This window comes from Entelurus aequoreus, linkage group LG14 (assembly GCF_033978785.1).
Source record: "Entelurus aequoreus isolate RoL-2023_Sb linkage group LG14, RoL_Eaeq_v1.1, whole genome shotgun sequence".
Lineage (NCBI taxonomy): Eukaryota > Metazoa > Chordata > Actinopteri > Syngnathiformes > Syngnathidae > Entelurus > Entelurus aequoreus.
This window is the reverse complement of record NC_084744.1, coordinates 51,608,012-51,624,110: the sequence shown is the minus strand read 5'-3', so window position 1 is coordinate 51,624,110 and position 16,099 is coordinate 51,608,012. Positions and strand designations below refer to the sequence as shown.

At 37.9% G+C, this 16,099-nt stretch overlaps 1 protein-coding gene across 1 annotated transcript in view; it reads left to right on the top strand.

Annotated features, from left to right (window-relative positions):
- The window catches only part of acsl6 (acyl-CoA synthetase long chain family member 6), an 89,948-nt gene that overhangs the window by 37,055 nt on the left and 36,794 nt on the right, over nt 1–16,099 (top strand). The window lies entirely within an intron of this gene.

The window sequence follows — 16,099 nt, the reverse complement described above, 5'->3', positions numbered from 1 at the left end:
GCACAGGACCTTTTCAAAAGGAATCCCAAAGGGAGTCCTTTTGCAATGGGACGAAAGGACCCTATTGAATTTGTAATGTTTTATTATTAGGGTCCGCACAGGACCTTTTCAAAAGGAATCCCAAAGGGAGTCCTTTTGCAATGGGACGAAAGGACCCTATTGAAATTGTAAGGTTTTATTATTATTCTTTATTAGGGTCCGCACAGGACCTTTTCAAAAGGAATCCCAAAGGGAGTCCTTTTGCAATGGGACGAAAGGACCCTATTGAAATTGTAAGGTTTTATTATTATTCTTTATTATTATTATTATTATTATTCCGCAGCTTTGCGCACTACTTAGACCCCCTTAACATACTTCAAAACTCACCAAATTTTTTACACACATCCAAAAAGTGTGCCAGCAGACTTTAATATAAAAACCTAACCCCAAAACACAAAATTGAGCTCTAGCGCCCCCTAGGAAAAAAAAAAAACAGACTGCCTCTAACTCCCACTAGGAAGGTCGTAGAGACATGAAACAAAAACCTGTATGTAGGTCTGCTCTAGACCTACAACTCATAATGACACATTCTCGGGCGAAAATCAACAGGAAATTGGCAATTTACCTTTTTTGACAAAAATGTACTAAAAACACTGTTTTTTACATCTTTGACCTCTAATTTGACCCCCTTAAAATACTTCAAAACTCACCAAACTTCGCACACACATTGGGACTGGTAGAAATTGCGATCTCAAAAAAAAACCGAACCCCGAAACTCAAAATTGTGCTCTAGAGCAATTTTTTAATAAAACAGAGAAAAAAATGCTTTTTAGAGGAAAACTCAGACAAAACTGCTTATAACTTCCGGTAGGAACGTCGTAGAGACATGAAACAAATACCTCTACGTAGGTCTCATTTAGACCAACATTTCATTCATTGACACCCTTCAGCAAAAATCAACAGGAAGTTTGTTATCTCCATTTCAAAACAACATTTTTGTACCAAACGGTCACCAAACATCAAACGTTATCTCCTCTGAGCGCGTTTGTTGTTTCCGCTTCAAACTGCTACAGGAGAGAGATTGAACCCTTCTGATTAAAAGTTGACGACGGCGTTGTGATTAGTGCTACCGTTTTGATTTTACGCGCCTTCAAAGACCCGCAGCACTGATGCTGCTACGGTGCCAAAAATGACAACGAAACTGCGATTAGACCTTCTTTGGCCTCAATACACACAATAGCCTATAATGACAATGTGAACTCAGACACAACTTCCTCTAACTCCCAGTACCAATATCGTAGAGACACGCAACAAAAACCTCTATGTAGGTCTCACTCAGGACTACCACTGGACAAAAGTATTGGACACCTAGGACTAGCACCTGCCAGAAGGCGGACCCGACCAATGCTGCTTGCAGCTTTAATTAGGGTCCGCACAGGACCTTTTCAAAAGGAATCCCAAAGGGAGTCCTTTTGCAATGGGACGAAAGGACCCTATTGAAATTGTAAGGTTTTATTATTATTATTATTATTATTCTTTATTATTATTCCGCAGCTTTGCGCACTACTACGCCCCCCTTAACATGCTTCAAAACTCACCAAATTTGACATACACATTAAACCCCGGGTACAGCACACTTTAGTGGTAAAAAAAAATACCAAAAATCAACATTGCTCTCTAGCGCCCCCTAGGAAGAAAAATGCCTCTAACTCCCACTAGGAAGGTCGTAGAGACATGAAACAAAAACCTGTATGTAGGTCTCAGTTAGACCTACAATTCATAATTTCACTTCTTCGGGCGAAAACCAACAGGAAGTTGGCAATTTCCCCTTCAAGACAAAAAATGACTAAAAACACTCATTTTTGATTTTTGAGCTGTAATTTGACCCCCTTAAAATACTTCAAAACTCACCAAAATTCTCACACACATCGGGACTGGTGGAAACTGTGATCTAAAAAAAAAACCGAATCCCAAAACTCAAAATTGTGCTCTACATAATTTTTGGAAAAAAAAGAGAAAAAACTGCTCCTCAGAGGAAAAATCGGACAAAACTGCTTGTAACTTCCGGTAGGAACGTCGTAGAGACATGAAAAAAATACCTCTACGTAGGTCTCATTTAGACCTACATTTCATACATTGACACCCTTCAGCAAAAATCAACAGGAAGTTTGTTATCTCCATTTCAAAACAACATTTTTGTACCAAACGGTCACCAAACATCAAACATTATCTCCTCTGAGCCCGTTTGTCGTTTCGGCTTCAAACTGCTACAGGAGAGAGATTGAACCCTTCTGATTAAAATATGCGTACGGATTTTTATTTAGTGCTACCGTTTTGATTTTACGAGCCTTCAAAGACCCGCAGCACTGATGCTGCTACGGTGCCAAAAATGACAACGAAACTGCGATTAGACCTTCTTTGGCCTCAATACACACAATAGCCTATAATGACAATGTGAACTCAGACACAACTTCCTCTAACTCCCAGTACCAATATCGTAGAGACACGAAACAAAAACCTCTATGTAGGTCTCACTCAGGACTACCACTGGACAAAAGTATTGGACACCTAGGACTAGCACCTGCCAGAAGGCGGACCCGACCAATGCTGCTTGCAGCTTTAATTATTATTATTCTTTCTTCCGCACCGTCGCGCACTACTACGCCCCCCTTAACATGCTTCAAAACTCACCAAATTTGACATACACATTAAACCCCGGGTACAGCACACTTTAGTGGTAAAAAAAAATACCAAAAAACAACATTGCTCTCTAGCGCCCCCTAGGAAGAAAAATGCCTCTAACTCCCACTAGGAAGGTCGTAGAGACATGAAACAAAAACCTGTATGTAGGTCTCAGTTAGACCTACAATTCATAATTTCACTTCTTCGGGCGAAAACCAACAGGAAGTTGGCAATTTCCCCTTCAAGACAAAAAATGACTAAAAACACTCATTTTTGATTTTTGACCTCTAATTTGACCCCCTTAAAATACTTCAAAACTCACCAAACTTCTCACACACATTGGGACTGGTGGAAACTGTGATCTAAAAAAAAAACCGAATCCCAAAACTCAAAATTGTGCTCTACATAATTTTTGGAAAAAAAAGAGAAAAAACTGCTCCTCAGAGGAAAAATCGGACAAAACTGCTTGTAACTTCCGGTAGGAACGTCGTAGAGGCATGAAAAAAATACCTCTACGTAGGTCTCATTTAGACCTACATTTCATACATTGACACCCTTCAGCAAAAATCAACAGGAAGTTTGTTATCTCCATTTCAAAACAACATTTTTGTACCAAACGGTCACCAAACATCAAACATTATCTCCTCTGAGCCCGTTTGTCGTTTCGGCTTCAAACTGCTACAGGAGAGAGATTGAACCCTTCTGATTAAAAGATGCGTACGGATAATGATTAAGTGCTACCGTTTTGATTTTACGAGCCTTCAAAGACCCGCAGCACTGATGCTGCTACGGTGCCAAAAATGACAACGAAACTGCGATTAGACCTTCTTTGGCCTCAATACACACAATACCCTATAATGACAATGTGAACTCAGACTCAACTTCATCTAACTCCCAGTACGAATATCGTAGAGACACGAAACAAAAACCTCTATGTAGGTCTCACTCAGGACTACCACTGGACTAAAGTATTGGACACCTAGGACTAGCACCTGCCAGAAGGCGGACCCGACCAATGCTGCTTGCAGCTTTAATTATTAGGGTCCGCACAGGACCTTTTCAAAAGGAATCCCAAAGGGAGTCCTTTTGCAATGGGACGAAAGGACCCTATTGAAATTGTAATGTTTTATTATTATTCTTTCTTTCTTTCTTTCTTATTCCGCAGCTTTGCGCACTACTTCGCCCCCCTTAACATGCTTCAAAACTCACCAAATTTTTTACACACATACAAAAGGTGTGCCAGCAGACTTTAATATAAAAACTTAACCCCAAAAAACAAAATTGAGCTCTAGCGCCCCCTAGGAAAAAAAAAAAACAAACTGCCTGTAACTCCCACTAGGAAGGTCGTAGAGACATGAAACAAAAACCTGTATGTAGGTCTGCTCTAGACCTACAACTCATAATTGTATATCCTCGGGCGAAAATCAACAGGAAATTGGCAATTTACCATTTTTGACAAAAATGTCCTAAAAACACTGTTTTTTACATCTTTGACCTCTAATTTGACCCCCTTAAAATACTTCAAAACTCACCAAACTTCTCACACACATCAGGACTGGTAGAAATTGCGATCTCAAAAAAAAACCGAACCCCGAAACTCAAAATTGTGCTCTAGAGCAATTTTTTAATAAAACAGAGAAAAAACTGCTTTTTAGAGGAAAACTCAGACAAAACTGCTTATAACTTCCGGTAGGAACGTCGTAGAGACATGAAACAAATACCTCTACGTAGGTCTCATTTAGACCTACATTTCATACATTGACACCCTTCAGCAAAAATCAACAGGAAGTTTGTTATCTCCATTTCAAAACAACATTTTTGTACCAAACGGTCACCAAACATCAAACGTTATCTCCTCTGAGCGCGTTTGTCGTTTCCGCTTCAAACTGCTACAGGAGAGAGATTGAACCCTTCTGATTAAAAGATGCGTACGGATAATGATTAAGTGCTACCGTTTTGATTTTACGAGCCTTCAAAGACCCGCAGCACTGATGCTGCTACGGTGCCAAAAATGACAACGAAACTGCGATTAGACCTTCTTTGGCCTCAATACACACAATAGCCTATAATGACAATGTGAACTCAGACACAACTTCCTCTAACTCCCAGTACCAATATCGTAGAGACACGAAACCAAAACCTCTATGTAGGTCTCACTCAGGACTACCACTGGACAAAAGTATTGGACACCTAGGACTAGCACCTGCCAGAAGGCGGACCCGACCAATGCTGCTTGCAGCTTTAATTATTATTATTATTTTACCGACCCCACAAAGAACGCTAATTTGACCCACTTAACATGCTCCAAAACTCACCAAATTTGACACACAAGTCAGAACCTGCGAAAAATTCAACAAAATAACAAAACCAAACCCCAAACATAAAAATTGAGCTCTAGCGCCCCCTAGGAAAAAAAAATAACAAACTGCCTCTAACTCCCACTAGGAAGGTCGTAGAGACATGAAACAAAAACCTGTATGTAGGACATACTTAGACCTACATTTCATAATTTTACATCCTCGGGCAAAAACCAACAGGAAGTTGGCAATTTCCCCTTCAAGACAAATTTGTACTAAAAAAACACGTTTTTGCCTCTTTGACCTCTAATTTGACCCCCTTAAAATACTTCAAAACTCACCAAAATTCTCACACACATCGGGACTGGTGGAAACTGTGATCTAAAAAAAAAACCAAATCCCAAAACTCAAAATTGTGCTCTACATAATTTTTGGAAAAAAAAGAGAAAAAACTGCTCCTCAGAGGAAAAATCAGACAAAACTGCTTGTAACTTCCGGTAGGAACGTCGTAGAGACATGAAAAAAATACCTCTACGTAGGTCTCATTTAGACCTACATTTCATACATTGACACCCTTCAGCAAAAATCAACAGGAAGTTTGTTATCTCCATTTCAAAACAACATTTTTGTACCAAACGGTCACCAAACATCAAACATTATCTCCTCTGAGCGCGTTTGTCGTTTCGGCTTCAAACTGCTACAGGAGAGAGATTGAACCCTTCTGATTAAAAGTTGACGAAAGTGTGGTGATTAGTGCTACCGTTTTGATTTTACGAGCCTTCAAAGACCCGCAGCACTGATGCTGCTACGGTGCCAAAAATGACAACGAAACTGCGATTAGACCTTCTTTGGCCTCAATACACACAATAGCCTATAATGACAATGTGAACTCAGACACAACTTCCTCTAACTCCCAGTACCAATATCGTAGAGACACGAAACAAAAACCTCTATGTAGGTCTCACTCAGGACTACCACTGGACAAAAGTATTGGACACCTAGGACTAGCACCTGCCAGAAGGCGGACCCGACCAATGCTGCTTGCAGCTTTAATTAGGGTCCGCACAGGACCTTTTCAAAAGGAATCCCAAAGGGAGTCCTTTTGCAATGGGACGAAAGGACCCTATTGAAATTGTAAGGTTTTATTATTAGGGTCCGCACAGGACCTTTTCAAAAGGAATCCCAAAGGGAGTCCTTTTGCAATGGGACGAAAGGACCCTATTGAAATTGTAAGGTTTTATTATTATTCTTTATTAGGGTCCGCCCTGTACCCTGTACAAAGGACTCCCCCAGGGAGTCCTTTGTACTGGTTACAAAGGAACCTATTGTTATTGTAAGGTTTTATTATTATTCTTTCTTTTTTCTTCCGCAGCTTTGCGCACTACTACGCCCCCCTTAACATGCTTCAAAACTCACCAAATTTTTTACACACATCCAAAAAGTGTGCCAGCAGACTTTAGTCAAAAAACCAAACCCAAAAAATCCCAATTGCACTCTAGCGCCCCCTAGGTAGAAAACTGCCTCTAACTCCCACTAGGAAGGTCGTAGAGACATGAAACAAAAACCTGTATGTAGGTCTCAGTTAGACCTACAATTCATAATTTTACTTCTTCGGGCGAAAACCAACAGGAAGTTGGCAATTTCCCCTTCAAGACAAAAAATGACTAAAAACACTCATTTTTGATTTTTGAGCTGTAATTTGACCCCCTTAAAATACTTCAAAACTCACCAAAATTCGCACACACATCGGGACTGCGGGAAACTGCGATCTAAAAAAAAAACCGAATCCCAAAACTCAAAATTGTGCTCTACATAATTTTTGGGAAAAAAAGAGAAAAAACTGCTCCTCAGAGGAAAAATCTGACAAAACTGCTTGTAACTTCCGGTAGGAACGTCGTAGAGACATGAAAAAAATACCTCTATGTAGGTCTTGCCTGGACCTACATTTCATATATTGACATCCTTCAGCAAAAATCAACAGGAAGTTTGCTATTTCTCCTTCAAACCATCATTTTTGTTACAACCGGTCACCAAACATCAAACATTATCTCCTCTGAGTGCGTTTGTCGTTTCGGCTTCAAACTGCTACAGGAGAGAGATTGAACCCTTCTGATTAAAAGTTGACGAAAGAGTGGTGATTAGTGCTACCGTTTTGATTTTACGCGCCTTCAAAGACCCGCAGCACTAAAGTTGCTACGGTGCCAAAAATGACAACGAAACTGCGATTAGACCTTCTTTGGCCTCAATACACACAATACCCTATAATGACAATGTGAACTCAGACACAACTTCCTCTAACTCCCAGTACCAATATCGTAGAGACACGAAACAAAAACCTCTATGTAGGTCTCACTCAGGACTACCACTGGACTAAAGTATTGGACACCTAGGACTAGCACCTGCCAGAAGGCGGACCCGACCAATGCTGCTTGCAGCTTTAATTATTATTATTATTATTATTCCGCAGCTTTGCGCACTACTTAGACCCCCTTAACATACTTCAAAACTCACCAAATTTTTTACACACATCCAAAAAGTGTGCCAGCAGACTTTAATATAAAAACCTAACCCCAAAACACAAAATTGAGCTCTAGCGCCCCCTAGGAAAAAAAAAAAACAGACTGCCTCTAACTCCCACTAGGAAGGTCGTAGAGACATGAAACAAAAACCTGTATGTAGGTCTGCTCTAGACCTACAACTCATAATGACACATTCTCGGGCGAAAATCAACAGGAAATTGGCAATTTACCTTTTTTGACAAAAATGTACTAAAAACACTGTTTTTTACATCTTTGACCTCTAATTTGACCCCCTTAAAATACTTCAAAACTCACCAAACTTCGCACACACATTGGGACTGGTAGAAATTGCGATCTCAAAAAAAAACCGAACCCCGAAACTCAAAATTGTGCTCTAGAGCAATTTTTTAATAAAACAGAGAAAAAAATGCTTTTTAGAGGAAAACTCAGACAAAACTGCTTATAACTTCCGGTAGGAACGTCGTAGAGACATGAAACAAATACCTCTACGTAGGTCTCATTTAGACCAACATTTCATTCATTGACACCCTTCAGCAAAAATCAACAGGAAGTTTGTTATCTCCATTTCAAAACAACATTTTTGTACCAAACGGTCACCAAACATCAAACGTTATCTCCTCTGAGCGCGTTTGTTGTTTCCGCTTCAAACTGCTACAGGAGAGAGATTGAACCCTTCTGATTAAAAGTTGACGACGGCGTTGTGATTAGTGCTACCGTTTTGATTTTACGCGCCTTCAAAGACCCGCAGCACTGATGCTGCTACGGTGCCAAAAATGACAACGAAACTGCGATTAGACCTTCTTTGGCCTCAATACACACAATAGCCTATAATGACAATGTGAACTCAGACACAACTTCCTCTAACTCCCAGTACCAATATCGTAGAGACACGCAACAAAAACCTCTATGTAGGTCTCACTCAGGACTACCACTGGACAAAAGTATTGGACACCTAGGACTAGCACCTGCCAGAAGGCGGACCCGACCAATGCTGCTTGCAGCTTTAATTAGGGTCCGCACAGGACCTTTTCAAAAGGAATCCCAAAGGGAGTCCTTTTGCAATGGGACGAAAGGACCCTATTGAAATTGTAAGGTTTTATTATTATTATTATTATTATTCTTTATTATTATTCCGCAGCTTTGCGCACTACTACGCCCCCCTTAACATGCTTCAAAACTCACCAAATTTGACATACACATTAAACCCCGGGTACAGCACACTTTAGTGGTAAAAAAAAATACCAAAAATCAACATTGCTCTCTAGCGCCCCCTAGGAAGAAAAATGCCTCTAACTCCCACTAGGAAGGTCGTAGAGACATGAAACAAAAACCTGTATGTAGGTCTCAGTTAGACCTACAATTCATAATTTCACTTCTTCGGGCGAAAACCAACAGGAAGTTGGCAATTTCCCCTTCAAGACAAAAAATGACTAAAAACACTCATTTTTGATTTTTGAGCTGTAATTTGACCCCCTTAAAATACTTCAAAACTCACCAAAATTCTCACACACATCGGGACTGGTGGAAACTGTGATCTAAAAAAAAAACCGAATCCCAAAACTCAAAATTGTGCTCTACATAATTTTTGGAAAAAAAAGAGAAAAAACTGCTCCTCAGAGGAAAAATCGGACAAAACTGCTTGTAACTTCCGGTAGGAACGTCGTAGAGACATGAAAAAAATACCTCTACGTAGGTCTCATTTAGACCTACATTTCATACATTGACACCCTTCAGCAAAAATCAACAGGAAGTTTGTTATCTCCATTTCAAAACAACATTTTTGTACCAAACGGTCACCAAACATCAAACATTATCTCCTCTGAGCCCGTTTGTCGTTTCGGCTTCAAACTGCTACAGGAGAGAGATTGAACCCTTCTGATTAAAATATGCGTACGGATTTTTATTTAGTGCTACCGTTTTGATTTTACGAGCCTTCAAAGACCCGCAGCACTGATGCTGCTACGGTGCCAAAAATGACAACGAAACTGCGATTAGACCTTCTTTGGCCTCAATACACACAATAGCCTATAATGACAATGTGAACTCAGACACAACTTCCTCTAACTCCCAGTACCAATATCGTAGAGACACGAAACAAAAACCTCTATGTAGGTCTCACTCAGGACTACCACTGGACAAAAGTATTGGACACCTAGGACTAGCACCTGCCAGAAGGCGGACCCGACCAATGCTGCTTGCAGCTTTAATTATTATTATTCTTTTTTCTTCCGCAGCTTTGCGCACTACTACGCCCCCCTTAACATGCTTCAAAACTCACCAAATTTTTTACACACATCCAAAAAGTGTGCCAGCAGACTTTAGTCAAAAAACCAAACCCAAAAAAATACACTTGCTCTCTAGCGCCCCCTAGGAAGAAAACTGCCTCTAACTCCCACTAGGAAGGTCGTACAGACATGAAACCAAAACCTGTATGTAGGTCTCAGTTAGACCTACAATTCATAATTTCACTTCTTCGGGCGAAAACCAACAGGAAGTTGGCAATTTCCCCTTCAAGACAAAAAATGACTAAAAACACTCATTTTTGATTTTTGACCTCTAATTTGACCCCCTTAAAATACTTCAAAACTCACCAAACTTCTCACACACATTGGGACTGGTGGAAACTGTGATTTAAAAAAAAAACCGAATCCCAAAACTCTAAATTGTGCTCTACATAATTTTTGGAAAAAAAAGAGATACAACTGCTCCTCAGAGGAAAAATCTGACAAAACTGCTTGTAACTTCCGGTAGGAACGTCGTAGAGACATGAAGAAAATACCTCTATGTAGGTGTTGCCTAGACCTACATTTCATAGATTGACATCCTTCAGCAAAAATCAACAGGAAGTTTGCTATTCCTCCTTCAAAACAACATTTTTGTACAAAACGGTCACCAAACATCAAACATTATCTCCTCTGAGCGCGTTTGTCGTTTCGGCTTCAAACTGCTACAGGAGAGACATTGAACCCTTCTGATTAAAAGTTGACGAACGAGTGGTGATTAGTGCTACCGTTTTGATTTTACGAGCCTTCAAAGACCCGCAGCACTAAAGTTGCTACGGTGCCAAAAATGACAACGAAAATGCAATTAGACCTTCTTTGGCCTCAATACACACAATACCCTATAATGACAATGTGAACTCAGACACAACTTCCTCTAACTCCCAGTACGAATATCGTAGAGACACGAAACAAAAACCTCTATGTAGGTCTCACTCAGGACTACCACTGGACAAAAGTATTGGACACCTAGGACTAGCACCTGCCAGAAGGCGGACCCGACCAATGCTGCTTGCAGCTTTAATTATTCTTTGTTTCTTCTTCCGCAGCTTTGCGCACTACTACGCCCCCCTTAACATGCTTCAAAACTCACCAAATTTTTTACACACATCCAAAAAGTGTGCCAGCAGACTTTAGTCAAAAAACCAAACCCAAAAAATCCCAGTTGCACTCTAGCGCCCCCTAGGTAGAAAACTGCCTCTAACTCCCACTAGGAAGGTCGTAGAGACATGAAACAAAAACCTGTATGTAGGTCTCAGTTAGACCTACAATTCATAATTTTACTTCTTCGGGCGAAAACCAACAGGAAGTTGGCAATTTCCCCTTCAAGACAAAAAATGACTAAAAACACTCATTTTTGATTTTTGAGCTGTAATTTGACCCCCTTAAAATACTTCAAAACTCACCAAAATTCGCACACACATCGGGACTGGTGGAAACTGCGATCTAAAAAAAAAAACCGAATCCCAAAACTCAAAATTGTGCTCTACATAATTTTTGGGAAAAAAAGAGAAAAAACTGCTCCTCAGAGGAAAAATCTGACAAAACTGCTTGTAACTTCCGGTAGGAACGTCGTAGAGACATGAAAAAAATACCTCTATGTAGGTCTTGCCTGGACCTACATTTCATAGATTGACATCCTTCAGAAAAAATCAACAGGAAGTTTGCTATTTCTCCTTCAAACCATCATTTTTGTTACAACCGGTCACCAAACATCAAACATTATCTCCTCTGAGTGCGTTTGTCGTTTCGGCTTCAAACTGCTACAGGAGAGAGATTGAACCCTTCTGATTAAAAGTTGACGAAAGAGTGGTGATTAGTGCTACCGTTTTGATTTTACGCGCCTTCAAAGACCCGCAGCACTAAAGTTGCTACGGTGCCAAAAATGACAACGAAACTGCGATTAGACCTTCTTTGGCCTCAATACACACAATAGCCTATAATGACAATGTGAACTCAGACACAACTTCCTCTAACTCCCAGTACCAATATCGTAGAGACACGAAACAAAAACCTCTATGTAGGTCTCACTCAGGACTACCACTGGACAAAAGTATTGGACACCTAGGACTAGCACCTGCCAAAAGGCGGACCCGACCAATGCTGCTTGCAGCTTTAATCTTACTTAGCTATTTTGCATATTCAATGCAGCAAGACCTGTTTTGATTTATTTTGTTCTCCTCAGCTATTTTCATTTTCAATGCAACAAGACCTGTACTGATTTTATTTTATTCTACTTAGCTATTTTGCATAGTTAACGCAACAAGACCTGTATTGATTTGATTTTATCCTACTTAGCTATTTTGCATATTCAATGCAACAAGACCTGTTTTGATTTATTTTGTTCTCCTCAGCTATTTTCATTTTCAATGCAACAAGACCTGTACTGATTTTATTTTATTCTACTTAGCTATTTTGCATAGTTAACGCAACAAGACCTGTATTGATTTTATTTTGTCCTACTTAGCTATTTTGCATAGTTAACGCAACAAGACTTCTATTGATTTTATTTTGTCCTACTCAGCTATTTTGCATATTTAATGCAACAAGACCTCTATTGATTTTATTTTGTCCTACTTATCTATTTTGCATATTCAATGCAACAAGACTTGTATTGATTTTATTTTGTCCTACTTAGCTATTTTGCATATTCAATGCAACAAGACTTGTATTGATTTTATTTTATCTTACTTAGCTATTTTGCATATTCAATGCAGCAAGACTTGTATTGATTTTATTTTATCCTACTTAGCTATTTTGCATATTCAATGCAACAAGACTTGTATTGATTTTATTTTGCCCTACTTAGCTATTTTGCATATTCAATGCAACAAGACTTGTATTGATTTTATTTTATCTTACTTAGCTATTTTGCATATTCAATGCAGCAAGACTTGTATTGATTTTATTTTATCCTACTTAGCTATTTTGCATATTCAATGCAACAAGACCTGTTTTGATTTATTTTGTTCTCCTCAGCTATTTTCATTTTCAATGCAACAAGACCTGTACTGATTTTATTTTATTCTACTTAGCTATTTTGCATAGTTAACGCAACAAGACCTGTATTGATTTTATTTTGTCCTACTTAGCTATTTTGCATAGTTAACGCAACAAGACTTCTATTGATTTTATTTTGTCCTACTTAGCTATTTTGCATAGTTAACGCAACAAGACTTCTATTGATTTTATTTTGTCCTACTTAGCTATTTTGCATATTCAATGCAACAAGACCTGTATTGATTTTATTTTGTCCTACTTAGCTATTTTGCATAGTTAACGCAACAAGACTTCTATTGATTTTATTTTGTCCTACTTAGCTATTTTGCATAGTTAACACAACAAGACTTCTATTGATTTTATTTTGTCCTACTTAGCTATTTTGCATAGTTAACGCAACAAGACTTCTATTGACTTTATTTTGTCCTAATTAGCTATTTTGCATAGTTAACGCAACAAGACTTCTATTGATTTTATTTTGTCCTACTTAGCTATTTTGCATATTCAATGTAACAAGACCTGTATTGATTTATTTTGTTCTCCTTAGCTATTTTTCATTTTCAATGCAACAAGACCTGTATTGATTTTATTTTATTCTACTTAGCTATTTTCCATATTTAATGCAACAAGACCTGTATTGATTTTATTTTGTCTTTGTTAGCTATTTTGCATATTCAATGCAACAAGACCTGTATTGATTTTATTTTGTCCTACTTAGCTATTTTGCATATTTAACGCAACAAGACTTCTATTGATTTTATTTTGTCCTACTTAGCTATTTTGCATATTCAATGTAACGAGACCTGTATTGATTTTGTGTTCTGCTTAGCTATTTTGCATATTCAATGCAACAAGACCTGTATTGATTTTATTTTGTCCTACTTAGCTATTTTGCATATTTAACGAAACAAGACTTCTATTGATTTTATTTTGTCCTACTTAGCTATTTTGCATATTCAATGTAACGAGACCTGTATTGATTTTGTGTTCTGCTTAGCTATTTTGCATATTCAATGCAACAAGACCTGTATTGATTTTATTTTGTCCTACTTAGCTATTTTACATAGTTAACGCAACAAGACTTCTATTGATTTTATTTCAACCAATCAATCAATGTTTATTTATATAGCCCTAAATCACAAGTGTCTCAAAGGGCTGTACAAGCCACAACGACATCCTCGGTACAGAGCCCACATACGGGCAAGGAAAAACTCACCCCAGTGGGACGTCGGTGAATGACTATGAAAAACCTTGGAGAGGACCGCATATGTGGGTAACCCCCCACCCCCTCTAGGGGAGACCGAAATACTTTTTTGTCCTACTTAGCTATTTTGCATAGTTAACGCAACAAGACTTCTATTGATTTTATTTTGTCCTACTTAGCTATTTTGCATATTCAATGCAACAAGACCTGTATTGATTTTATTTTGTCCTACTTAGCTATTTTGCATAGTTAACGCAACAAGACTTCTATTGATTTTATTTTGTCCTACTTAGCTATTTTGCATATTCAATGGAACAAGACCTGTATTGATTTTGTGTTCTGCCTAGCTATTTTGCATTTTCAATGCAACAAGACCTGTATTGATTTTATTTTGTCCTACTTAGCTATTTTGCATATTTAATGCAACAAAACTTGTATTGATTTTATTTTGTCCTACTTAGCTATTTTGCATATTCAATGTAACGAGACCTGTATTGATTTTGTGTTCTGCTTAGCTATTTTGCATATTCAATGCAACAAGACCTGTATTGATTTTATTTTGTCCTACTTAGCTATTTTACATAGTTAACGCAACAAGACTTCTATTGATTTTATTTCAATCAATCAATCAATCAATGTTTATTTATATAGCCCTAAATCACAAGTGTCTCAAAGGGCTGCACAAGCCACAACGACATCCTCGGTACAGAGCCCACATACGGGCAAGGAAAAACTCACCCCAGTGGGACGTCGGTGAATGACTATGAGAAACCTTGGAGAGGACCGCATATGTGGGTAACCCCCCCCCTCTAGGGGAGACCGAAATACTTTTTTGTCCTACTTAGCTATTTTGCATAGTTAACGCAACAAGACTTCTATTGATTTTATTTTGTCCTACTTAGCTATTTTGCATATTCAATGCAACAAGACCTGTATTGATTTTATTTTGTCCTACTTAGCTATTTTGCATAGTTAACGCAACAAGACTTCTATTGATTTTATTTTGTCCTACTTAGCTATTTTGCATATTCAATGGAACAAGACCTGTATTGATTTTGTGTTCTGCTTAGCTATTTTGCATTTTCAATGCAACAAGACCTGTATTGATTTTATTTTGTCCTACTTAGCTATTTTGCATATTTAATGCAACAAAACTTGTATTGATTTTATTTTGTCCTACTTAGCTATTTTGCATATTCAATGGAACAAGACCTGTATTGATTTTGTGTTCTGCTTAGCTATTTTGCATTTTCAATGCAACAAGACCTGTATTGATTTTATTTTGTCCTACTTAGCTATTTTGCATATTTAACGCAACAAAACTTGTATTGATTTTATTTTGTCCTACTTAGCTATTTTGCATATTCAATGTCACGAGACCTGTATTGATTTTGTGTTCTGCTTAGCTATTTTGCATATTCAATGCAACAAGACCTGTATTGATTTTATTTTGTCCTACTTAGCTATTTTGCATATTTAATGCAACAAAACTTGTATTGATTTTATTTTGTCCTACTTAGCTATTTTGCATATTCAATCGAACAAGACCTGTATTGATTTTGTGTTCTGCTTAGCTATTTTGCATATTCAATGCAACAAGACCTGTATTGATTTTATTTTGTCCTACTTAGCTATTTTGCATATTTAATGCAACAAAACTTGTATTGATTTTATTTTGTCCTACTTAGCTATTTTGCATATTCAATGGAACAAGACCTGTATTGATTTTGTGTCCTACTTAGCTATTTTGCATATTGAATGCAACAAGACCTGTATTGATTTTGAGTTCTGCTTAGCTATTTTGCATTTTCAATGCAACAAGACCTGTATTGATTTTATTTTGTCCTACTTAGTTATTTTGCATATTTAATACAGCAAGACCTGTATTGATTTATTTATTCCTACTTAGCTATTTTGCATATTTAATGTAACAAGACCTGTATTGATTTGTTTTGTTCTGCTTAGCTATTTTGCATATTTAATGAAACATGACCTCTATTGATTCCTTAGCTATTTTGCATATTTAATGCAACAAGACCTGTATTGATTTTTTTTGTTCTGCTTAGCTATTTTACATTTTAAATACAACAAGACCTGTATTGATTATGTTTGTTTCCT